The following is a 26,914-nucleotide window of genomic DNA, read 5'->3' on the forward strand; positions in this document are numbered from 1 at the left end:
TGAGCTATTTTAATTTTAACATACATGTGAGTTTCGTACTATTGAATTATAGTAGAAATGAGAGTACCACAATATTTTTTAATTCTTACGGCTTCTGGTTCCAGGGATGGGGAAAAGATATTTGGAGAGAGTCAAAAGATATTCAGTTCAGTTGCTCAGTCGTGTCCGACTATTTGCAACCGCATGAACTGCAGCACGCCAGGCCTCCCTGTCCATCACCATCTCCCGGAGTTCACTCAGACTCACGTCCATCGAGTCAGTGATGCCATCCAGCCATCTCATCCTCGGTCGTCCCCTTCTCCTCCTGCCCCCAATCCCTCCCAGAATCAGAGTCTTTTCTAGTTAGTCAACTCTTCGCATGAGGTGGCCAGAGTACTGGAGTTTCAGCTTTAGCATCATTCCCTCCAAAGAAATCCCAGGGTTGATCTTCTTCAGAATGGACTGGTTGGATCTCCTTGCAGTCCAAGGGACCCTCAAGAGTCTTCTCCAACACCACAGTTCAAAAGCATCAATTCTTCAGTGCTCAGCCTTCTTCACAGTCCAACTCTCACATCCACACGTGACCACAGGAAAAACCATAGCCTTGACTAGACGGACCTTAGTCGGCAAAGTAATGTCTCTAGATAGTATTATCTAGGTTGGTCATAACTTTTCTTCCAAGGAGTAAGCGTCTTTTAATTTCATGGCTGCAGTCACCAGCTGCAGTGATTTTGGAACCCCAAAAAATAAAGTCTGACACTGTTTCCACTGTTTCCCCATCTATTTGCCATGAAGTGATGGGACCAGATGCCATGATCTTCGTTTTCTGAATGTTGAGCTTTAAGCCAACTTTTTCGCTCTCCTCTTTCACTTTCATCAAGAGGCTTTTAGCTTCTCTTCACTTTCTGCCATAAGGGGGGTGTCATCTGCATATCTGAGGTTATTGATATTTCTCCCAGCAATCTTGATTCCAGCTTGTGTTTCTTCCAGTCCAGCGTTTCTCATGCAGCGTTTCTGCATATAAGTTAAATAAGCAGGGTGACAATATACAGCCTTGACGTACTCCTTTTCCTATTTGGAACCAGTCTGTTGTTCCATGTCCAATTGTAACTGTTGCTTCCTGACCTGCATATAGATTTCTCAAGAGGCGTGTCAGGTGTTCTGGTATTCCCATCTCTTTCAGAATTTTCCACAGTTTATTGTGATCCACACAGTCAAAGGCTTTGGCATAGTCAATCAAGCAGAAATAGATGTTTTTCTGGAACTCTTGCTTTTCCATGATCCAGTGGATGTTGGCAATTTGATCTCTGGTTCCTCTGCCTTTTCTAAAACCAGCTTGAACATCAGGGAGTTCACGGTTCATGTATTGCTGAAGCCTGGCTTGGAGAATTTTGAGCATTACTTTACTAGCATGTGAGATGAGTGCAATTGTGCGGTAGTTTGATCATTCTTTTGCATTGCCTTTTTTTGGAATTGGAATGAAAACTGACCTTTTCCAGTCCTGTGGCCACTGTTGAGTTTTCCAAACTTGCTGGCATATTGAGTGCAGCACTTTCACAGCATCATCTTTCAGGATTTGAAACAGCTCAACTGGAATTTCATCACCTCCACTAGCTTTGTTCGTAGTGATGCTTTCTAAGGCCCACTTGACTTCACATTCCAAGATGTCTGGCTCCAGATTAGTGATCACATCATCATGATTATCTGGGTTGTGAAGATCTTTTTGTACAGTTCTTCTGTGTATTCGTGCCACCTCTTCTTAATATCTTCTGCTTCTGTTAGGTCCATACCATTTCTGTCCTTTATAGAGCCCATCTTTGCATGAAATGTTCTCTTGGTATCTCTAATTTTCTTGACGAGATCTCTAGTCTTTCCCATTCTGTTGTTTTCCTCTATTTGTTTGCATTGATCGCTGAAGAAAGCTTTCTTATCTCTTCTTGCTATTTTCTGGAACTCTCCATTCAGATGTTTATATCTTAGAAATAGTTTTGTGGCTGATTAGGGATAAAGAAAAAGAATGAATCAAGAATTACTTCGGTTTTCTAGCTTCTGCAAGTGATTGGATGGTAGTGCCCATGAGATAGGTAACATTTGAAAAGGAGCACACATTTGGAAAGAAGATAATGACTCTACCATAAGACATGTTTGAATTTGAAGTACTCAGAGAACATTAAGTGGAGATGTCCAGTAGGCAGTCAGGTATATGAATTTAAAGCTCAGCAGAGAGCACTGGGCTGGAGTTATGGTTTTGGGAGTCACCAGTATCATGAGAATGCCTTTTAAGGAAAAGATATAAAGTGGGACATAAGAAGAGGGTCAAGAAAAGATCCCTGAGGAACCCCAACATATGGAAGAATCCAGCAAAGGAGACTGATAACGACAAGTGGGATAAGGGGAAAATTAGTAGTCAGTGATATCCCAGGATTCAAGAGAGGTAACTGTTTCAAAAAGGGCTTCATCAGCTCTTAGGGCATCAAGTAAGAAGACAACAGAGATATGTCCATGGATTTGGCAACATAGAGGTCTTCAGTACTCTTGACAAGAGCAGGCTCAGTGGTGTGATATAGACAGGAGCCATTCCAGAGTGCACTGAACAGTGAGTGGGAGATTAGGAAGAGGAATCAATGAGAATAGATAATTCTTTAGAAAAATTTTGTTCTCAAGAACTGTTGAGAAATTAAGTGGAGAAAAATATGGATCAAGGGAGGGCTTTCAAAGGTGTGTGATACTACACATTTCCTGCATTGCAGGCAGATTCTTTACCGCTGAGCCATCTGGGAAGCCATACTATGTTTAAGATTCTGGCATTTATCTCAAGACACAGGGGAAGACATAGAAGGGATTTAGGCAGGGAAATGAGCCTGACAGGGTTTACATTTTGCAAACATTCTAGCTGCACTGCTGAGAATTGATTGGAGAGGGTAAGAGTGGAGGGATGGCTAAAAGAATTGAGAGGCCATTGCTGTAGTGTGGATGAGAAATTATGGCGGCATTTGCTAGGATTATAGAAGGAGAGATGGAGAGAAATGGAAGTATTTTATAATTATTTGCAAATTAACAGCTCTTGGTAAAGAATTGGATATGGAGAATACGGGAGAAGGAGTCAGTGATTCCCAGGTTTCTGGCTTGAATGACTGGTTCCAGATGAGACAATGGCAGCTGTTGCTGAGAGAAGAAAGGCAGAGGAGGAGACTAGGGTGATGATAGAGACTACAGATGATCAAATTTGGTTTTTAGAAGAATTAACTTGCTGTCATCATTCTCTTACCAATGCAAATCTCCAAATACAATTGCAAAAATACCTGAAAAGTTCTGTTGTTGTTCAGTCACTCAGTTGTGTCCTGCTCTTTGGGACCCCACTGCAGAACTGCAGCATGCCAGGCTTCCCTGTCTTTCACCATCTCCTGGAACTTGCTCAAACTTATGTCCATTGAGTCAGTGGTGCCATCCAACTATCTTGCCCTTTGTTGTCTTCTTCTCCTCCTGCTTTCAATCTTTCCTAGCATCAGGGTCTATTCCAAGGAGTCGACATCAGGTGGCCAAATTATTGGAGCTTCAGCTTCAGCATCAGTCCTTCCAATGAATATTCAGGGTTAATTTCCTTTAGGATTGAGTGGTTTGATCCCCCTGCAGTCCAAGGGACTCTCAAGAGTCTTCTCCAACACCATAGCTGTAGCCCACCAGGCTCCTCTGTCCATGGAATTCTCCAGGCAAGAATACTGGAGTGAGGAGCCATTCCCTTCTCCAGGGGATCTTCCCCACCCTGGGAGCTAACCCAGGTCTCCTGCATTGCAGACAGATTCTTTACCATCTGAGCTACTAGGGAAGCATGAAAAGTTCTAGTATTCCTTTCATCGTGTTAACATCTTTAGTGCCTATGAATGGCCAAAGGGTTTAGCTTATGTTTGTTTTTTTTTTAACTTACTGTGCTTGACCTTCATAATTCGTTTAATTATACTTCTTTTTCTGACCTTGTTATTGCATTTCTACCAAACTAGAGCAATGGTGCATTTATGTTCAGGATTAGTTCAACTCTTAGTAAGGGCATGAATTTATATTAGGGACACTATAGATGTATGCTTCTTATTTTTTCTTATGGATCTTTTCAAACATATATACATAAAAGTAGATAGTAATGGATTACCATATTCTCACCAACCAACTTCAATAATTATCAATTTATAGTCAATCATATTTAATCCATCCAAACAGTATAGACTTTAAAGAAAAAATTGGATATGAATAACATAAAACAATTAACAATATTTCTTAATATTATGATATTTCCATTTAGTATTCCAATTTTCCTGAATGACTAATTTTTCTTTTATAGTTTGTTTGAAACAGGAATCAAATAAGCTCCATATGTTGTATTTCATGGATGTCTCATAGGTCTCTCAATTCATTGATTCCCTGTCTCTGTTTTTATTTTAAAATTATTTCAATTTATTTGTTGAAGAAAAAGGTTGTTTATCCTGTAAAGTTTCTCACATTTTGGATTTTGCTGATCATATCTCTGAGATGTTGATTAGCATATTCTTTTGTTCCTTATACTTCCTGTAAGCTGGTAGACCTAGAGCTTTGATCTGATTCAAAGACTGATTTTTGGGCGAGCAGGAATATTTCATAAATTTTGTGTATGTTTCTCTCCATCGAGAGGTACAGAATATCTGGCTGAGTCTTTTTTCTAGGATATTAGTGGCCATTGATAATCATTACCCAGATTCATTATTTCATTAGAGGTTTATAAGATGGTGATATTCCAGTTCTATAATTCTTCCTTCATTTATCAGTTGGGATATGTCTATACAGGAAAAATTCCTCTCGAAAACTATTTCATCACTCTGAGGGGCAGCTTGGATTCCCTTAGCATCATCCTGTAAAGGTGACCAATGGATATATTTTTTGAAATTGTTATCAACTCATTGGTTTTTAACATTTTTGATATGTTTCAATTCATGAGGTAACTGCAGTTTTTATTCTTAATGATATTCTAATTGTCATTGTGGCCCTTTTCAAGTTAGTTCCCAAATGCTTTTGACATTATCCAAATTGTCTTTGACAGCTTTCTTTGCTTTCTGATATGATAATTGATGAAACAACATAAATAAATGGCTTTAATTATTTATGACAAGTTAACTGCCTGATTGCAGCTCTAAATTACCATTTAGATAGACTTTGTATAACAGGATGTAAACAATACCCTTGCCTTCAGTCTATGGAATGCTAAGCTGACACACAGGCAGTCAAAGCTTCCTTTAATTCAATATCTTACTAATTTATGGCTTTACAGAAAAACAAACAGCCAGTTCATGACTTCACCTCCAAAAAGAAGCATTTATACTTATCTAAACATGCTTTTTAAATAAGACGAAGTGGAATTTCTTCTTCTTCAATTAAAATAAATAAATTTATATTAAAAATATGTCTCTGGAACTACCAAACATTTGCATATTCTAAATAGGTGATTAAAAAAAATCTTTCCTCCATATTGTTGAGGGAAGAAGGTGCTGGGACCACCGATAAGACTTGATTTAAGTATGCCAGACTGACTTGACTTCTTTATATCCTGCTGCATCAGAGGCCATGCTCTCCTTTTTTTTTTGTTTTTTTTTTTCTTTCCTGCAGTCTTTAGTGTCTTGGTTAACCACCCCAGTCCTAGTAGATTTCCATTTTTCTCCTCCTTTGCCTCTTGCTTGCACATTTTTCCTGAAGCTTTATTCTTTCTTGTTGCCTTTTGTTTCTGGCTTAGTTTCAGTGTTGGAAGGGACAGGTTTGGCTATAATCTATGAATCTCCTTTGGCCTCTTTCCTTATTGCCTCTTCAGCTAAACTGACCCTCTTAGAAATCTAGGTGGTAGCTTCAACGGGGAAGATGTATGGCTGGGTGCCTAGGGGTTTTAGCAAAGCTAGGCTACTTTGCTGCTGCCGATCCCATAGCCTGAACTCCAGGGGCCCAAGATGGGAGCAAAGGGAGAACCAGATGAAATGGATGAGAAGTCTGCCCATCATTTTAACTTGATATCAGGAATCTATCTAGCTATCATTGTCTATCTCTGTCGTCTACATACTGTCAACCACAAATTGGCACGTACCAAGAGTATTGCCAAAACCTTCGACTGTGTGGATCACAATAAACTGTGGAAAATTCTGAAAGAGATGGGAATACCAGAACACCTGACCTGCCTCTTGAGAAACCTGTATGCAGGTCAGGAAGCAACTGTTAGAACTGGACATGGAACAACAAACTGGTTCCAAGTAGGAAAAGGAGTACATCAAGGCTGTATATTGTCACCCTGCTTATTTAACTTATATGCAGTGTACATCATGAGAAATGCTGGACTGGAAGAAGCACAAGCTGGAATCAAGATTGCCGGGAGAAATATCAATAACCTCAGATACGCAGATGACACCACCCTTATGGTAGAAAGTGAAGAAGAACTAAAGAGCCTCTTGATAAAAGTGAAAGAAGAGAGTGAAAAAGTTGGCTTAAAGCTCAACATTCAGAAACCTAAGATCATGGCATCCAATCCCATCACTTCATGGCAAATAGATGGGGAAACAGTGGAAACAGTGGCTGACTTTATTTTTGGGGGGCTCCAATCACTGCAGATGGTGACTGCAGCCATGAAATTAAAAGACGCTTACTCATTGGAAGAAAAGTTATGACCAACCTAGATAGCATATTAAAAACCAGAGACATTACTTTGCCAACAAAGGTCCATCTAGTCAAGGCTATGGTTTTTCCAGTGGTCATATATGGATGTGAGAGTTGGACTATAAAGAAAGCTGAGTGCCGAAGAATTAATGCTTTTGAAGTGTGGTGTTGGAGAAGACTCTTGAGAGTCCCTTGGACTGCAAGGAGATCCAACTAGTCCATCGTAAAAGAGATCAGTCCTGGGTGTTCATTGGAAGGACTGATGTTGAAGCTGAAACTCCAATACTTTGGCCACCTGATGCAAAGAGCTGACTCATTTGAAAAGACCCTGATGCTAGGGGGGATTGGGGGCAGGAGGAGAAAGGGACGACAGAGGATGAGATGGTTGGATGGCATCACCGACTCAATGGACATGGGTTTGGGTGGACTCCGGGAGTTGGTGATGGACGGGGAGGCCTGGCGTGCTGCAATTCATGGGATTGCAGAGTTGGACAAGACTGAGCAACTGAACTGACTGAACTGAAGAGCATTGCCAATGACTGAGCAACAAAGGCATTTGCCATCTGCCTCTACAATGATTGAACCCTGTGCTGCTATAGCTGTTGACTTTCAACAATCCCTGAGGGGGTTCAGGGTGGAGTGAGGCACTCTGTGCTCCAGGGAATTTGGTGAAACAGGTCTTTAGATCAGTTCGGTTCAGTTTAGTTCAATCGCTCAGTCGTGTCCGACTCTTTGCAACCCCATGAATTGCAGCACGCCAGGCCTCCCTGTCCATCACCAACTCTCGGAGTTCACTCAGACTCACGTCCATGAGTCAGTGATGCCATCCAGCCATCTCATCCTCGGTCGTCCCCTTCTCCTCCTGCCCTCAATCACTCCCAGCATCAGTCTTTTCCAATGAGTCAACTCTTCGCATGAGGTGGCCTAAGTACTGGAGTTTCAGCTTTAGCATCATTCCTTCTAAAGAACACCCAGGGCTGATCTCCTTGAGAATGGACTGGTTGGATCTCCTTGCAGTCCAAGGGACTCTCAAGTGTCTTCTCCAACACCACAGTTCAAAAGCATCAATTCTTCAGCGCTCAGCCTTCTTCACAGTCCAACTCTCACATCCATAGATGACCACAAGAACAACCATAGCCTTGACTAGACGGACCTTAGTCGGCAAAGTAATATCTCTGCTTTTGAATATGCTATCTAGGTTGGTCATAACTTTTCTTCCAAGGAGTAAGCATCTTTTAATTTCATGGCTGCAGTCACCAGCTGCAGTGATTTTGGAGCCCCAAAAAATAAAGTCTGACACTGTTTCCACTGTTTCCCTATCTATTTGCCATGAAGTGATGGGACCAGATGCCATGATCTTCGTTTTCTGAATGTTGAGCTTTAAGCCAACTTTTTCACTCTCCTCTTTCACTTTCATCAAGAAGCTTTTAGTTCCTCTTCACTTTCTGCCATAAGGGGGGGGGGTGTCATCTGCATGTCTGAGGTTATTGATATTTCTCCTGGCAATCTTGATTCCACCTTGTGCTTCTTCCAGCCCAGCGTTTCTCATGATGTGCTCTGCATATAAGTTAAATAGGCAGGGTGACAATATACAGTCTTGATGCACTCCTTTTCCTATTTGAAACCAGTTTGTTGTTCCATGTCCAGTTCTAACAGTTGCTTCCTGACCTGCATACAGGTTTCTCAAGAGGCAGGTCAGGTGTTCTGGCATTCCCATCTCTTTCAGAATTTTCCACAGTTTATTGTGATCCACACAGTCAAAGGCTTTGGCATAGTCAATAAAACAGAAATAGATGTTTTTCTGGAACTCTCTTGCTTTTTCCATGATCCAGTGGAAGTTGGCAATTTGATCTCTGGTTCCTCTGCCTTTTCTAAATCCAGCTTGAACATCTGCAAGTTCATGACTCACGTATTGCTGAAACCTGGCTTGGAGAATTTTGAGCATTACTTTACTAGCATATGAGATGAGTGGAATTGTTTGGTAGTTTGAGCATTCTTTGGTATTGCCTTTCTTTGGGATTGGAATGAAAACTGACCTTTTCCAGTCCTGTGGCCACTGCTGAGTTTTCCAAATTTGCTGGCATATTGAGTGCAGCACTTTCACAGCATCATCTTTCAGGATCTGAAATAGCTCAACTGGAATTCCATCACCTCCACTAGCTTTGTTTGTCGTGATGCTTTCTAAGGCCCACTTGACATCACATTCCAAGATGTTTGGCTCTAGGTGAGTGATCACACCATCGTGATTATGTGGGTCATGAAGATCTTTTTTGTACAGTTCTTCTGTGTATTCTTGCCACCTCTTCTTAATATCTTCTGCTTCTGTTAGGTCCATACCATTTCTGTCCTTTATCGAGCCCATCTTAGCATGAAATGTTCCCTTGGTATCTCTAATTTTCTTGATGAGATCTCTAGTCTTTCCCATTCTGTTCTTTTCCTCTATTTCTTTAAATTGATCACTGAAGAAGGCTTTCTTATGTCTTCTTGCTATTTGGAACTCTCCGTTCAGATGCCTATATCTTTCCTTTTCTCCTTTGTTTTTTGCCTCTCTTCTTTTCAGAGCTATTTGTATGGCCTCCCCAGAAAGCCATTTTGCTTTTTTGCATTTCTTTTCCATGGGGATGGTCTTGATCCCTGTCTCGTGTACAATGTCACGAACCTCATTCCATAGTTCATCAGGCACTCTATCTATCAGATCTAGGCCCTTAAATCTATTTCTCACTTCCACTGTATAATCATAAGGGATTTGATTTAGGTCATACCTGAATGGTCTAGCGATTTTCCCTACTTTCTTCAATTTGAGTCTGAATTTGGTAATAAGGAGTTCATGATCTGAGCCACAGTCAGCTCCTGGTCGTTTTTGTTTGCTGTATAGAACTTCTTCATCTTTGGCTACAAAGAATATAATCAATCTGATTTCAGTTTTGAACATCTGGTGATGTCTATGTGTAGAGTCTTCTCTTGTGTTGTTGGAAGAGGGTGTTTGCTATGACCAGTGCATTTTCTTGGCAAAACTCCATTAGTCTTTGCCCTGCTTCATTCTGTATACCAAGGCCAAATTTGCCTGTTACTCCAGGTGATTCTTGACTTCCTACTTTTGAATTCCAGTCCCCTATAATGAAAAGAACATCTTTTTTGGGTGTTAGTTCTAAAAGGTCTTGTAGGTCTTCATAGAACCTTTCATCTTCAGCTTCTTCAGTGTTACTGGTTGTGGCATAGGCTTGGATTACTGTGATATTGAATGGTTTGCCTTGGAAATGAACAGAGATCATTCTGTCATTTTTGAGATTACATCCAAGTACTGCATTTCAGACTCTTTTGTTGACCATGATGGCTACTCCATTTCTTCTAAGGGATTTCTGCCCGCAGTAGTAGATACAATGGTCATCTGAGTTAAATTCACCCATTCCAGTCCATTTTAGTTCACTGATTCCTAGAATGTTGATGTTCACTCTTGCCATCTCTTGTTTGACCACTTCCAATTTGCCTTGATTCATGGACCTGACATTCCAGGTTCCTATGCAATATTGCTCTTTAGAGCATCAGAGCTTGCTTCTATCACCAGTCACATCCACAGCTGGGTATTGTTTTTGCTTTGGCTCCATCCCTTCATTCTTTCTGGAGTTATTTCTCCACTGATCTCCAGTAGCATATTGGGCACCTACTGACCTGGGGAGTTCCTCTTTCTGTATCCTATCATTTTGCTTTTTCATACTGTTCATGGGGTTCTCAAGGCAAGAATCCTGAAGTGGTTTGCCATTCCCTTCTCCAGTGGACCACATTCTGTCAGACCTCTCCACCCTGACTTGCCCGTCTTGGGTGGCCACACAGGCGTGGCTTAGTTTCATTGAGTTAGACAAGGCTGTGGTCCTAGTATGATTAGATTGACTAGTTTTCTGTGATTATGGTTTCAGTGTGTCTGCCCTCTGATGCCCTCTTGCAACACCTACCTTCTTACTTGGGTTTCTCTTACCTTGGACGTGGGGTATCTCTTCACGGCTGCTCCAGCAAAGCGCAGCCACTACTCCTTACCTTGAACGAGGGGTATCTCCTCACCGCCCACCCTCCTGACCTTGAACGTGTAATAGCTCCTCTTGGCCCTCCTGTGCCCGGACAGCCACCACTCCTTTAGATATTGGATGTTGTTAGGAACAGATTTTGTGATCTCAATCCTTACATCTCCTCATATCTAGAGAAGCACTAAATCCCTTCATGATGCCATCAGACCCTCACAATTAACAAAAAACCTTTTGTAAAATGAATGTTTGATTGTATTGAACTTCCCCTTCACCAATACCTTATATATTGACTTTCCCCCACTGCCGCTTTGGAGCAGTCTCTCGAAGCTATCTGAGATGCTGCCTCCCAGGCATCAGTCCTCATTTTGCCCCAAATAAAACTTAATTCACAACTCTCAAGTTGTACTTCTTTTTTTAGACGACAGTACTTATCCCTCTCTTCCTTTTTAGATAAATGGTAGCATATTATAGTAATACGTGCTTTTTTCCACCTTTTTTCCCCCACCTTAACAATATACCAAGGAGTCATTCTAAAGTAGAATATAAAGTATATATTCCTCATTCTTTTTACAGCTACATAATACTCTCAGTCCTTTATTGATGAATTTTTGGGTAACTTTCTGCCATTATATATAGAACTGCAGTGAATAGTCTATTTCATATTCCTTATTGTATTTTTGCCAGTTTATCCTTGGGATACATTCCTTGAAGTGGGATTACTGGGTAAAGGGAAAAGTGCCATATGTAATTTTGCAAGATTTGACAACTTCCCCTCCACTGGGCTTCCCTGGTGGCTCAGACGATAAAGCACCCGCCTGCAATGCAGGAGACCTGGGTTCAATCCCTGGGTTGGGAAGATCCCCTGCAGAAGGAAATGGCAACCCACTCCAGTATTCTTGCCTGGAGAATCCCATGGACAGAGGATCCTGATAGGCTACAGTCCTTGCGGTTGCAAACAGTCGGACACGACTGAGCAACTTCACTTTCTTTCACTTGCTTTCCTCCACTTGGGTGGTACTATTTTACCTTCCCATGATCAAAGCATGAGAGTTCCTGTTCACAGTATCACCAAAGACTATGTGGTCAAACCTTTGACTTTTTGCCAATCTGATAAGTGAGAGATTGTATCTCATTTTAGTTTTAATTTATACTTTTCTTATTATGAGTGAGGTTGAATATTCTTTCATAATTAAGTCATTTATATATCTTTTTTTTCTGAGAAGTGTCTTGACAGTTTAGAAAATATATTCAGTGTGTTTCAATCTCTTATAGTCTTTTAAAAATATTGATTTATTTGACTGTGCTGGGTCTTAGTTGTGACATGCAGGGTGTGAAATCTTTAGTTGCAGCCTGTGGTATTTTTTTTCAGCATACGAACTCTTAGTTGCAGCATATGGGATCTAGTTCCTTGACCAAAGACCAAACCCAGGTCCTTTGCATTGGGAGTGTGGAGTCTTAGCCACTGGACCACCAGAGAAGTCCCTCTTATGGTCTTTTTCTATGCTCAAGTTTTCTCTTAGGCAGTGGAAGACTTGTCAGGTTATATCTGGTGTCCTTTTGACATGATCTCTGTATTCTTCTATTTTTTTCCCCAGTAATCTTTGACAGCTTCTTTGCTAAATGATGGGCTTCCCTGGTGGCTCAGATGATAAAGCGTCTGCCTGCAATGAGGGAGACCCAGGTTCTATCCCTGAGTTGGGAAGATCCCCTGGAGAAGGGAATGGCAACCCACTCCAGTATTCTTGCCTGGAGAATCCCATGGACAGAGGACCCTGATAGGCTAGAGTCCATGGGGTCACAAAGAGTCGGACACGACTGAGCAACTTCATTTTCACTTTCTTTGCTAAATGATATGACAAGATATTCTCGACTTACTTTGTACATTAAATACCTCAGAACTGGCATCATTTCTCTAAGCTGCTGACAGAATGATAATTCTGTTGCTAAGCCTCATATCCACATACACATTCATAGCACTCATCATTACCTGACATTACGGTGTATGTTGTTTGCTTCGTCCTCTACAGCTTTAGAATTTAGTATGTAAGCTGCATAGAGGGAAAACATTTTGTTTTGTTCACTAATGTATCTCGAACACCTAGAACAAAGCCTGATACACAGAGGTCGTCAAAACCTGCTTCATGGGCTTCCCTGGTGGTCCAGTGGTTAAGGTTTCTATGCTTCCTCTGAAGGGGACATGGGTTCGATCCCTGGTCTGGGAATTAAGATGCCACATGTCAAGAAGCCAAAAAAAGAAAAAATAATATTTTAAAAACTCCTGCTTCTTTCCGTTTACCAGAGGTCATGATTGTAGCCCTCTGTATGAAGAGATGGGTGACCATCCAGAGACTGAGCTCAAGAGTCACTGTCATTCATTCATTCATTCATTCATTCCCATGTACTGAGGGGGTGGTATGTTACAGACAATGTTCTAGGCAAGATGGCAATGTTTGTATTAGGCCTATGGCTCAAGTGAAACCTCTAGCCACACTGATCAGGCAGAAATGATTCCTCTCCAGTGTTAAACTTGAGCTAAACTAATATGGTCAAGTAACCACCTGGAATAAAAGGAAATGGCAGGAGTATTTTCTTCTCTGAGGACTCCTCCTACAATGAAGACACTTACACCAAAGTTTCATACACTATGCAAACTTATGTATATTTTACTTATTGGTTACATTTCCGGATGCTATCTCTGATATCTATATTCTATGTAGTTTATGTCAATGTAGCTTATTCTATGTTAGTTTTATGTAAGAAAGAAAGCAGGGCAGGCCAGGACTAATGCTTGTTGAAGTCCTATTGTGTACCAGAGATTTAAAAATAGATCTCACTATTATAGTCTCCTGAAAGATAAAGCCAGGAGGAAAAGAAAGCACGTTTTTTAAAGACTAAATTTTTTTAAAAGGAAATAGTATAAGGATTTTCTATTATTTTCCCAGCTCCAGGAGGTAATTTGTCTTACAACACAGAAGTGTCAACAGATACCATTTGCAAAGGATTTCCCTTTTATTCCTCACACCTCTATGGTAAAGTGGGGGATTTTGTCATATCCACTGAGAAGACTGAGGTTCAGAGAGGTGATAACATATACAATTTAGCAGTCATTTCTAGATTTAGAGCAGTGGTTCTCAAACTACCTTGTGTCATCTGTAGGTTGTATAAACACTCATTACTGGGCTTCAACTCTGGTTGAGGGCCAAGATTATTCTAACAAGTTCCTAGGTGATGCTGATGCTGCTGGTCTGGGGATCACAGCTGGAGAACTACTGATGAGAATAATAATAAACAAAAGTGACATTTCCCTTTTATGAGTGCCTGGAAAATCCCCATGAGCTGAGAGGACTGTGGAGATACATGGCCCTGAGTCACAGCAAAGGAGACACAGTGCACAGTGTGCCCAAGCCCAGGATTTAGGCCACAGACTCAGAGAGTGGCTGACACTATTTCAGTCTCCTAAAGTGTGAGGTGACTAGTCACTGGTCTATAGAACAGGTCGTATAGCATTGTGATTTCACCATTGTGGGGAGCCCTATAGGTGAAGCATTAAGCCCCAAGCTCCCAAGATTTCCGTTGATCTTAAGAGCTCTTTGTCAAGCTACTTCTTGTTAAACCCTTAATTCAGACCGAACTATGGGAAATTAGGAGAGGTTAAGTAAATCAAGGAAACTGTCTTATAAATGCCTGCTCAGTAAACCAGTAATTCCAGAAACCTAGAATTACTCTCAAGTTTTCTCACTGTGTCCCGATGCTACAAGCTCTGAATACTCTAGTCTTGCTGGGCAACCAATGGTGGCCAGGATAATGCTTTCTGTTATTTTTTATAGTGAGCAGTATTACTTTAAAAATTATTTATTTCTTTAATTTAAAAATAATTGCATTTGTTTATTTTGGTTGCAGTGGATCTTCACTGCTCCTTGCAGGGTTTCTTTAGCTGGAGAAAGAGGGGGCTACTTTAGTTGTGGTGCATGGGCTCCTCACTGTGGCGGCTTGTCTTCTCACTGCACAGCCTTCTCTTCTCACTGCACAGCCTTCTCCCGCAGTCTCTAGGGTGCTCCAGCTTCCATAGCTGTGGTTCCTGGGCTCCAGAGGACAGGCCCAGTAGTTGCGGTGCATGGGTTTAGTTGCTCAGAGGCATGTGAGATCTTCCTGGCACTAGAGATGGAACCCATAACTCCTGCATTGGCAGGTGGATTGTTTACCACTGAGCCACCAGGGAAGCCCAGCTGTATTACTTTTAAACGATTCTATTACTGAAAAATTTAAAGCAGTCTATGGCAAACAACAACATCCCAGCAAAGTTTGTCTGAAATGGTTAAATACTTGCAAATTATTTAGGGCTAATTCTCATGATATATGAAAGCATTGTCAGGAACCAAAATATAGAGAGATGAGCAAATGATGTTGTGGTAGGCAGCCTGTAAGACGGCTCCAGTGAACCTGAGCCTCCCTTCCTGAGTGGCGCCGGGAAGCTGGGGGACCCCTTCCTGGAGCCCAGAGCCTGTGACCGGAGCACCCTGGGCTTCCTTTGCACATAGCCTGCCTTTGTACTGAGAGGTCCTGGTGGAGGCACTAAGCGGTTCAAGGAAGCCAGACCCTGCCCCACTCCCAGGAAGAGAAAATTTCCACTCCTGCAGCTGGCTTGTGACTCACACTGCCACCCCAACCAGTCAGAGGAGTCTTGAGTATGTGATTTGCCTGAATGTACAGTAGTGAGTTAATCATACAAGTACATCATACACGAAAATGCTCTTGTATTTGAACAGTGAAAAGACCCTTTAAAAAGGTTTGATCTTGCTCTTTTTTTTTTTTTTTCACCCAGTCTTTTATGGGTTCCTGGCAAGGTGGGCTGTTTCAGAATCTGAACCATGAGTTTCCAAAATACCGTGACCAGATAGTTCAGGACTTACATTTTTTTTCCAAAATCAGTGACTGTGTTGGAATATTCATTCAGTTTGTCTGATCCAGACTCCTATAAAGGGTACATTGAAGACCTAAAGCCATATGACTTGGAAAAACGAAAGAATCTCAGTTTGTCCTGATGAAGTGCCTTTTGAACAGAGAAGTCCAGTTTCTGTTGCATATCATGTTTCTTATTGCCTTACTTCAAGCATGCAGTGCTGTGGATGATCCTGAGTTTGGCTATATCAGAGGAAACCCTTGTATTCATGTGAAAATGAGCAGAGTAATTGGATTAAAGCCTCAAAGAGAATCAACTATAGAATATATTTTGAAGGATGAAAACATAGCAACTGTATTAACTTATCTTCCCAATGGAATTATAGAATTAAAATGTTTTCCATATTATGAGAAAAAACTGCATGTGAGGCATCTACAGTCATTAGTTGCCATCTAGATTACCTTTGACCCATGCAGTACTGTCAAAAAAGTTACAGTGAAGTGCAAGGCAGATGGATTTTACTCAATCTAAAACATCAGGGTGTTCTTGACAAGTTTTCAGGACGAATTGTGTTCAGAATCAGTGTGCATAGTGATGAGTTAGGGTGTCTCCACAGACTAAATGATGTGTTGTCTGTCTTTATTTTGTATCAGCTGGACCTGCATTCTAGAATTATGAGACCACCTTGGACAAAGGGGGTTGCTACACGACACTGTGGCAACTTCATAATGTGCTTCCAGATCATACTGTTCTATGTCTTTCAAAGTAACTGCCTGTTGCCTCTGCTGCCTGTTGAGCTATATACAGGCAGCCGATAGGGACTGTGAACATGTGATTCTGAACATGCAGAATGGGGGTCTTGTCCAATTTTTATGTGGTTTAATTGCCAAGCATCTAAAGCTTAATGTGCTGTCCTATATAAATATTTTATAGATTTAACACTGGTTAACTGCCATATTTTGATGCCAGCAAAGTTTTAGGAGCGAAAATGGTACCTGACCAACATCAAATCCCTTTATAGTTGCAAGAAATGCAGTGTGTGGAGAAATTTTGTACGTGAGGAGAAAAAAGGAAAATAAAAGTGGACTTGAAAGATTTTCTTGGGATTTTTATAAAATTATTTTTTTCATTCTAAATTAGTCTGTGGATTTTTTTTATTAAGAGCACAACATTTTTGCTGTAAAATATGTAAAAAATGTAGTGAGGGGATTATTTGTAGTGATGGAACTAAATCTTTATATGTTATTTTAGACCATAGATGAGTCATATCATTTTTAGGTTAACTGGTAAGAATATGCACTTAATTTTTTATGAAAATAAGTTCATAAGATTTAAATTGTATGATACTTTATGAAATATCTTATTGCTGCTTTTACTTAGCAGATTGTGGACTCTAATAAAAAATATAAATTATGAACAGCCTATTTTAAAATGAGCACTGAGACAAGAGCAACTATAAAAAGATCATCATTTTGATTCTGTATTTCATCTCCTTCTATGAACTTGATATGATTGTTTCTTCCAGTCTATGTTATTTTCAAAAAGCAAACCTACGTTTTCTATAAAAGTTGAGTTATAATTAATGTATAATGTTATATTAATTTCGGGTGTACCACAACACAGTGATTCAATAGTTTATACATTATGAAGTGATCACCACCATAAGTCCAGTTATCATCAGTTACCATACAAACTTATAACAATATTATTGACTATATTCCCTATGTGTACACTGTTGTTTTAGTCACTCAGTCATGTCCAACTCTTTGTGACCCCATGGACTGTAGCCCAGCAGGCTGCTCTGTCTCTGGGATTCTGCAGGCAAGAATACTGGAGTGGGTTGCCATTTCCTCCTCCGATGTGCACATTACATTCAAGTAATTCATTTATTTTATAGATATTAGTTTGTATCTCTTAATCCCTTTCACATTGACCCATCCTCTTCCCCTCTGGCTTATGATGTCTGTAGAAGTGAAGCAGCATATATCCACTGTTGTTGTTTAGTCACTAAGTCATGTCCAACTCTTTTCAGCCCCATGGACTGTAGCCCACCAAGCTCCTCTGCCCATAGAATTCTGCAGGCAAGAATACTGGAGTGGGTTGCCATTTCCTTCTCCAGGGGATCTTCCTGACCCAGGGATCAAAGCTGAGTCTCCTGCATTGCAGGTGGATTCTTTACCACTGAGCCACCAGGGAAGCCCCATATATCCCCCAGTCCAGTACATAAAACCTAGGAAGACATATTAAAGGGCCATGAATGTGAGAAAGAACTAATTGCTTAGCTTAACCATTTTCAAAACAAAACAAGATTTGATAGCGACTCTGGATAGAGGTGGGCTTCTCTGGTGGCTCAGTGGTAAAGACAATATATATATACAGTGAAAAAAAAGATGGCACTCATGAGCCACGCCTCCCAGTTTTCATGCATGTGCATGAGTAATCCCTATACTTGAGTGTGGGCTGGGTTAACAGAGATAAATACTGAAGCCTGGAATCACTGTAAAGCTTTTCCTTTGTGTTTTGAAGCTGCCGGGGCTCTGAGTGCTCTACTCTCCCTAGGGGCTGGTGCTTGATACTCCCCAGTGTATTGCACAATTTCTATTACAATGGACTGTATTATTTATTTGTTTGTAAAATATACATAATATTTACCATTATAATCCTTTTAAAGTGAAGTTTAGTGGTATCTAGTACATTTAGATTATTGTACAACCATCATCAGCATCCATTTCCAGAACTCTTTTCATCTTGTTCTGTGCTCATGAAACAATACTTTTCTGTTTCCGTCAGCCTTGGCAGTCACTGTTCTGCTTTCTGTTTCTATGAATTTGAATACTCCAGGTGCCTCATGGAAGTGGACTCATACAGTATTTGGGGGGTATGTGTGTGTGTGTCTTCTTTCATTTGGCATGTATCAAATTTTCAGTTCTTTTTAAGGCTGAATAATATTCCACCATGGGGCCTCCCTGGTGGCTCAGAGGTAAAAGAATCTGCCTGCAACACAAGAGCTACAGGAGACACGAGTTTGATTCCTGGATCAGAATGATCCCCTGGAGGAGGGCATGGCAACCCACTCCAGTATTCTTGCCTGGAGAATCCCATGGACAAAGGAGCCTAGAGGACTACAGTCCATGGGGTCACAAAGAGTTGGACACATCTGAAGCAACTTAGCACACATGCATAAGATTCCACCGTAAGATAGTCATACACTGGTAGGCATTTGAGTTGTTTCCGTTTTTCGGCTACTGCTGTTAAAACCAGAGCTGTATTTAGTTAACAGTAGTTAAAGTGTTAGAACAGATTTTATTCAGAAACTATTGTAATAAGAGTAAAGAGACCTCAGATTATAACTGAGTTCAGTTCTCAGTACAACATGGGGAAATACAGGTTCATAGCCAAGGAGCAGATTGGACAGTCAGTGGATGGAAAACCAAAGCAGAAACATCAGGGATAAGGATTGGGGGCGGGGGCGGTGCGGATTCTGATTAAACCGACCTGACCAGTGTTGTTGCTGAAGGTAGGCCACAGTGATCAGATATTGAGGGTGGGGATTCTTGCTAAATTGACTTAGCAGGATTTTTGCTAAAAATTAGGCTATTCAAAGATGAACTCAAGAGTTCAAAGGTTGCGACCTAGTTGAGGCAAAAGTTCAGAGGAACCTGATTAAAATTTGATGAGGAGTAAATCTTGTAGGTGTGAATAATACTGCTATGAACATTAATGCACAAATATTTGTTCAAGTCCCTGCTTTCATTTGTTTTGGGTATGTACCTATAAGTGAGACTTCTAGATCATATTGTAATTCTATTTTTCATTTTTTGAGGAATTTCCAAACTGTTACAATAGCTGCACCATTTTACATTCCCACCAGCAATGCACAAAGTTCCAATTTCTCCACGTTCTCACCAACACTTGTTATTTTCTGTTTTAAGAAATGTAATAGCTATACTAATGGGTGTGATTTACTATTTAGTTTTAAAATAAACTTTATTTTGAATAATTTTATATTTACATAACTGTATAATTTTAATAATATTGAAAAATGTAAAACAGAATGGTAGGAAAAAAGTAACAGTTTGAGAAAAGTAGAGAGAAAATATTTTCAAACTCTATGGAATTTACATTTCTGGTATGTTAGGTAGACTTACTAATCAACAGACAGGTGAGTCAATGCTGTCAACAGAAAATTCACTAAAGAACCAATAATTGTGCCCAGGTTCCTGATGGTGGTTCAGATTGTAAAGAATCTGCCTGCAATGTGGGAGACCGGGGTTTGATCCCTGGGTCGGGAAGATCCCCTGGAGAAGGGAATGGCTACCACTCCAGCATTCTTGCCTGGAGAATTCCATGGACAGAAGAGGCTGGAGGTCTACAGTCCATGGGATCACAAAGAGTTGGACACGACTCTGTGACTAACACTTTCACTGTTCATTCCTGCGTTGCAGGCAGATTCTTTACCATGTAAGCCAGCAGGGAGGCCCCAATAAACATTAGCAAATCATAGAACTCATATTAGTGAAATAGGCAAAATGCAGAAGAATATACATAATTTTGAAGAATATGTGCATTTTAGTATATTTTAATGTAAATATTTGATTGTATGTAATTATGCATTAATATATTATATACAGAGAAATACACATGAAGAATAGTCATCCGTCTATTTTCAGTGAATATCTTTGGGTCAAGGACTGAGGTTCAGGCATATGAGACTACAGGATGATTTCAATTTACACATATACATTTTTATACTGTTTGAAATTTATACTCAGGAAAATTTATTAAGATAAAAATTAATAAGGAGCCAAAATATGTAACCCATCTGACAAAAATTATGTACACATAGGTTTTATTTTGGAAATGTGTTCACAACATTCTGGTTTGTTAAGAAAATTGTAGATTAAAGCATCTGATTTGCTAGTATATCTGTGTATGTATTTGTTTCTATGGCTCAAACATCTTCACACATGCAGCTTTCTCTTATACTCACATAGGAGGTTGATGTCTAGTTTTAGGGCTTAGAGAACTCTAAATGTCTTGTATTCAGAGAGATTGCTGCCAGTGGGTGGTAAATTCTGGAAAGACCTAGCTGAGGCCAAGGCCAAGGCCAAGTCCCTCCATTCTTTCCTCCCCTTCCTCTCAATCTCAAAGCCCAGATATTCAGAATTGCAACTCTGATTCTGATTACTAGGTGGCATCTACCTTCATATTTTTCTGTTTTTTTTTTTAATGAAAAGGCATTTTTTAGAGTAAACAAAATGTTATTTTTAAGTGCTTATTAAGCAGTTCATATTCAAGCAGTTCTTGAAATTGGGCTTGAAAGATTTTTTATGTAAAAAGACCAAAAGAATATCAATTTAGTTTCATATATGTGTTATTCATAGATCTATCAACCTCTCTTGCCCTGCCCCACCCCTGTTTTCATCAAGGTCTGCTGACCTGGCCACACTGTAGAGAGGGTCTCCTGGGTAGAAAGCAGGTAGTTTAAGCCCCCAGTGTATCATAGCACTGTAATGGCTTCCTAAACCATCCACCTGCCTCTCCCCAAGCCACTTCACATACAGCTGCCGATAGTAGTTTCCCTGAAGTGGACCCTGATATCATTAAACAAACACTCTCAGAAGCAATTTACTACCTACAAAGAGAACTTCAAACTCCCTTCCCCAGCTTACACTCTCCACCCCATGAATCCAGACTAAGTTTCCAGTTTTGTCTCCCAACTGCTCTGTGTTCTGGGAAAACTGCACTGTGGGCTACTCCCTAAAGGACTCCTGTGTTTACTGTGTATCTCTTGAACTGGGTGGGGATTGATTTGAACAGAACTTGGCTCTAGCACAGTGACAATTTACAGGCTTGACGTACTCCTTTTCCTGTTTGGAACCAGTCTGTTGTTCCATACCCAGTTCCAACAGTTGCTTCCTGACCTGCATATAGATTTCTCAAGAGGCAGGTCAGGTGGTCTGTATTCCCATCTCTTTCAGAATTTTCCACAGTTTACTGTGATCCACACAGTCAAAGGCTTTGGCATAGTCAATAAAACAGAAATAGATGTTTTTCTGGAACTCTCTTGCTTTTTCCATGATCCAGCGGATGTTGGCAATTTGATCTCTGGTTCCTCTGCCTTTTCTAAAACCAGCTTGAACATCTGGAAGTTCACGATTCACGTATTGTTGAAGCCTGGCTTGGAGAATTTTGAGCATCACTTTACTAGCGTGTGAGACGAGTGCAGTTGCGTGGTAGTTTGAGCATTCTTTAGCATTGCCTTTCTTTGGGATTGGAATGGAAGCTGACATTTTCCAGTCCTGTGGCCACTGCTGAATTTTCCAAATTTGCTGGCATATTGAGTGCAGCACTTTCACAGCATCGTCTTTTAGCTATGAAATAGCTCAACTGGAATTCCATCACCTCCACTAGCTTTGTTCATAGTGATGCTTCCTAAGGCCCACTTGACTTCACATTCCAGGATGACTGGCTCTAGGTGAGTGATCACACCATCGTGATTATCTCGGTTGTGAAGATCTTTTTTTGTATATTCATCTGTGTATTCTTGCCACCTCTTCTTAATATCTTCTGCTTCTGTTAGGTTCATACCATTTCTATCCTTTGTTGAGCCGATCTTTGCATGAAATCTTCCATTGGTATCTCTAAGACTGGTTCCAAATAGGAAGAGGAGTACATCAAGGCTGTATGTTGTCACCTTGCTTATTTAACTTATATGCAGAGTACATCATGAGAAACGCTGGGCTGGAGGAAGCACAAGCTTGAATCAAGATTGCCGGGAGAAATATCAATAACCTCAGATATGCAGATGACACCACCCTTGTGTCAGAAAGTGAAGAAGAACTAAAGAGCCTCTTGATGAAAGTGAAAGAGGAAAGTGAAAAAGTTGGCTTAAAACTCAACGTTCAGAAAACTAAGATCATGGCATCTGGTCCCATCATTTCATGGCAAGTAGATGGAGAAACAGTGGAAACAGTGTCAGACTTTATTTTCTTGGGTTCCAAAATCACTGCAGATGGTGATTGCAACCATGAAATTAAAAGATGCTTACTCGTTGGAAGGAAAGTTTTGACCAACCTAGACAGCGTATTAAAAAGCAGAGACATTACTTTGCCAGCTAAGGTCCATCTAGTCAAGGTTATGGTTTTTCCAGTAGTCATGTATGGATGTGAGAGTTGGACTATAAAGAAAGCTGAGCGGCGAAAAATTGATGCTTTTGAAGTGTGGTGTTGGAGAAGACTCTTGAGAGTCCCTTGGACTGCAAGGAGATCCAGTCAGTCCATGCTAAAGGAAATCAGTCCTGAATATTCATTGGAAGGACTGTTGTTGAAGCTGAAACTCCAATACTTTGGCCACCTGATGCAAAGAACTGACTCGCTGGAAAAGACCCTGATGCTGGGAAAGATCGAAGGCAAGAGGAGAAGGGGACAACGGAGGATGAGATGGTTGGATGGCATCACTGACTCAATGGATGTGAGTTTGAGTGAACTCCGGGAGTTGGTGATATACAGGGAGGCCTGGTGTGCTGTAGTGCGTGGGGTCGCAAAGAGTCGGACACGACTGAGCAACTGAACTGATCTGGCTCTAGCACCTACATGGCAGCATTACATACTGCGATGAACCCTTTGGGGGAGAATTGCTATCCTCATTTTAAAGATGTGGAAACAGAGTCTTGGGAGAGTGAGAACCAGTCTTGTCTTTGGGAAAGATGTTGGGTTTGGCTTCCTTGGTGGCTCAGACAGTGAAGAATCTGCCCAGAATGCAGGAGACATGGGTTCAATCCCTGGGTTGGGAAGATCCCCTGGAGGAGGGCATGGCAACCCACTCCAGTATTGTTGCCTGGAGAATTCCATGGACAGAGGAGCCTGGAGGGCTACAGTCCATGGAGTCACAAAGAAATGGACACAACTGAGCAACTAAAACTTTACAGAAGTAAGATATCGACTGATAGCTTGAAAGTAGTGATGAATGGTATTATTTTGCTGTGTAACAAAGAGGATATGGTGCTCACCGCTAGTAAGTGCCTGAATGCGTAAAATTAATTTTATTTCCCCTAGAATTTAAGCGATACTCTCAGTAGAACATTTGGATAATACATTAAAACAGAAAGAAAATAGAAATAAACACACCCCAAACCCACACCCTGAAAGGCCCATCCTTTTCTAGGATTTGCTGACATCTAGTGGTAGAGCCAAGAATATTAAGTGACCTTCAAGCTAGACCAGCAATACTTGAATGGAGAACTTCCAGATGTATAAGCTGGGTTTTGAAGAGGCAGAGGAACCAGAGATCAAATTGCCAACCTTCATTGGATTATGGAGAAAGCAAGGGAGTTCCAGAAAAAACATCTACTTCTGTTTCGTTGACTATGAGAAAACCTTTGACTGTGTGGATCAAAACAAACTGTGGAAAATTCTTAAAGAGATGGGAGTACCAGACCACTTTACCTGTCTCCTGAGAACCTTGTATGCGAGCCAAGAAGTAACAGAACCTGACATGTGACAATGTCCCATGGTTCAAAATTAGGAAAGGAGTACGACAAGGCTATATATTGGTCACCTTGCTTATTTAACTTATATGCAGAGTACATCATACAAAATGCTGGACTGGATGAGTCACAAGCTGGAATCAAGACTGCTGAGAGAAATATCAACAACCTTAGATATGCATATGATACCACTCTAATGGGATAAAGTGAAGAGGAACTAAAGAACCTCTTGATGAGGGTGAAAGAGGAGAGTGAAAAAGCTGTCTTGAAACTCAACATTAAAAAAACTTAGATCATGGCATCTGGTCCCATCACTTCATGACAAATAGAAGGGGGAAAAGTAGAAGCAGTAATGGTTGCTTGGGCTCCAAAATCACGGAGGACTGCAGCCATGAAATAAAAGGTGCCTGTTCCTTGAAAATAAAGCTATGATTAACCTAGACAGCATATTAAAAAGCAGAGACATCACTTTGCCAACAAAGGTCCATATAGCCAAAGCTATGGCTTTTCCAGTATCAAGTACGGATGTGAGTGTTGGACCATAAAGAAGGCCAAGCACAGAAGAACAGATGTTTTCAAACTGTGGTGTTGGAGAAGATTCTTGAGAGTCCCTTGGACTGCAGAAGATCAAACCAGTCAATCCTAAAGGAAATCAACCCTGAATATTCATTGGAAGGACTGATGCTGAAGCTCCAATACTTTGGCTATCTGATTTGAAAAGCTGACTCATTGGAAAAGACCATGATGCTGAAAAAGACTGAAGGCAAAAGGAGAAGGAGGTGGCAAAGAATGAGGTTTTAAAATTTTTTTATTAATTTTTTAATTGAAGGATAGTTGCTTTACAGAATTTTGTTGTTTGCTGTGGAACATCAACATGAATCAGCCATAGGTGTACATATGTGCCCTCCTTCTTGAACCTCCCTCCCATTTCCCTCCCCGTCCCACCCATTTGGGTTGATACAGAGACCTTGTTTGAATTCCATGAGACCTACAGCAAATTCCCATTGGCTATCTATTTTACATATGATTATATAAGTTTCCATGTTACTCTCTCCATACATCTCACCCTCTCCTCCTCTCTCTCTGTGTCCATAAGTCTGTTCTCTATGTCTGTTTCTCCCTTGCTGCCCTGCAAATAAATTCTTTGGTGCCATCTTTCTAGATCCTGTATACATGCATTAGTATATGATATTTATATTTCTTTCTGACTTTGGAGAAGGGAATGGCAACCCATTCCAGTATTCTTGCCTGGAGAATCCCATGGACAGAGGAGTCTGGCAGGCTACATACAGTCCATGGGGTTGCAAAGAGTTGGACACGACTGAGCAACTAACACACACACTGGCTGCTGGCGATCAGAAGCCCTCTTTGGCTAGCCTTTCTGCATTATTCTGCCTGTTCAGGCACTTAGAGGGTTCCCTTGCCTGGAGTCCTTCTCTGTTGTTTGGTGCATCTGGCACATTAAGGGGTCCCCCTGGCTAGGGTCCTACTCTGCTGTTCTGCAAGTCAGGTGCTTGAAGGGCCAGCCTCTCTATTGTTCAGCTGCTGGTGCTGACATGCAGGGAGAGAGAGGCTATGGTGAAGGCTCCCTCCCCCTGCATATGACTCAGTAGTATCACCTTGCTTCCATGGCTGCCTGGCTTTCCTCCACAGACATTTCCCACAACAACCTCCTCCCTCATATCCCCTTGGGCCACCTCCCAGCAGTCAACAGCAGCTCTTGCCCTGGAATTGCTCCACAATCCCTACGCTACAGCTCCCAGCCTCTGTGCCTTCTAGGGGACCCACATCCCTGTCTGGGGTATGTATGGCTGCGGCAAGAATTTTCTGTGTGATTCTCACTCCATTTAGGCTATCACAAATCAGCTCTTTAACTTTCAGCCTCAACTGTTTCTTCTCTGACCCAGACAATTCTTCCAATGTGGGGATTGGACCCCTGCTTCAGTTCCCCCACCCTCCAAGAGCAGATCCAGTCTTACTAACACTCCTATTTCCCCCCCTAGTTTCTTTGACCTGCTGAGTCTTGTGTGGTTCTATATATTCTTTTCCGGTGGTCAGGTACACCTGCCTGCTCTCAGCTGGTGTTCTGCAAGCACTTCTGTGTCTGAAGGTGTATTCCTGATGTATCCATGGGGAGAGATGTATTCCACGTCCACCTATTCCTCTGCCATCTTAGAAATCCAATGAGTTTTGTAGATAACGTCACTGACTCAATGGACATGGATTTAAGCAAACTCTGGGAGATAGTGGAGGAAAGAGGAGTCTGGCGTGATGTAGTCCATGGGGTCACAAAGAGTTGGACATGACTGAGCGAGTGAATAACACTATAAATGAAGATAGGTCAAGATGGGGTAAAAACATTTCCAGGTTTCCTGAATCGAGTCTGGGCTCCTCCCCTGACTTGAAATGTACAACTTGCCAATTTTACCACATTGTTTCCACTTTTAGATGATGGAATTTGAGGGATCAAGATCTGACTGTGATACAGCTGCTTGGGAGTAACACGTTTGTATCAGTACCAGTTCATCAGCTTCTCTTGATTGAGAGGGTAACAGGCAGGAAGGCCAAGGGTCTCCAAACGGAGGAAATAGCCTGCAAGTGTCAGACATTTTTATCTCTCTTAAGCAGCAGGAGGAAACGAACTAGTGATATCTTTTCCTTCTCTATACAAGTTTAAAAAGAAGTTTCTCTTAAGATACTGTGTTGCCATAATGACACTTGGTTTCACCTGAAGTGAACTATTCTCAAACCTTGAGTTAACCTATGCATTTTTCTTATGGAAATGTTTGTCTTAAGCTATGTTAATGTACTATGCATTTACCGCAAACTCTGTCTTCAAGTCCGTTCCCTCTAATGGCTCAGAACCTGCTT

The 26,914-nt window shown here is 41.1% G+C and overlaps 1 protein-coding gene and 1 pseudogene across 3 annotated transcripts in view; both read left to right on the plus strand.

The window, feature by feature from the left end:
- Window positions 1-15,483: 15,483 nt before the first annotated feature.
- LOC101119964 (sodium/potassium-transporting ATPase subunit beta-3-like) overlaps window positions 15,484-26,914 on the plus strand; it is a 29,450-nt pseudogene continuing 18,019 nt past the window's right edge.
- The window catches only part of ARMCX4 (armadillo repeat containing X-linked 4), a 32,820-nt gene continuing 27,600 nt past the window's right edge, over window positions 21,695-26,914 (plus strand). Inside the window, exon 1 of one of the 3 annotated variants that reach the window (XM_060407969.1) lies at window positions 21,695-22,033. The gene's annotated coding sequence lies outside the window, so the exon portion shown is untranslated. The remainder of the gene's footprint in view (window positions 22,034-26,914) is intronic. The other 2 variants (XM_060407968.1, XM_060407964.1) reach the window with 2 other exon arrangements.

Source organism: Ovis aries, chromosome X (genome assembly GCF_016772045.2).
Source record: "Ovis aries strain OAR_USU_Benz2616 breed Rambouillet chromosome X, ARS-UI_Ramb_v3.0, whole genome shotgun sequence".
Classification (NCBI taxonomy): Eukaryota; Metazoa; Chordata; class Mammalia; order Artiodactyla; family Bovidae; genus Ovis; species Ovis aries.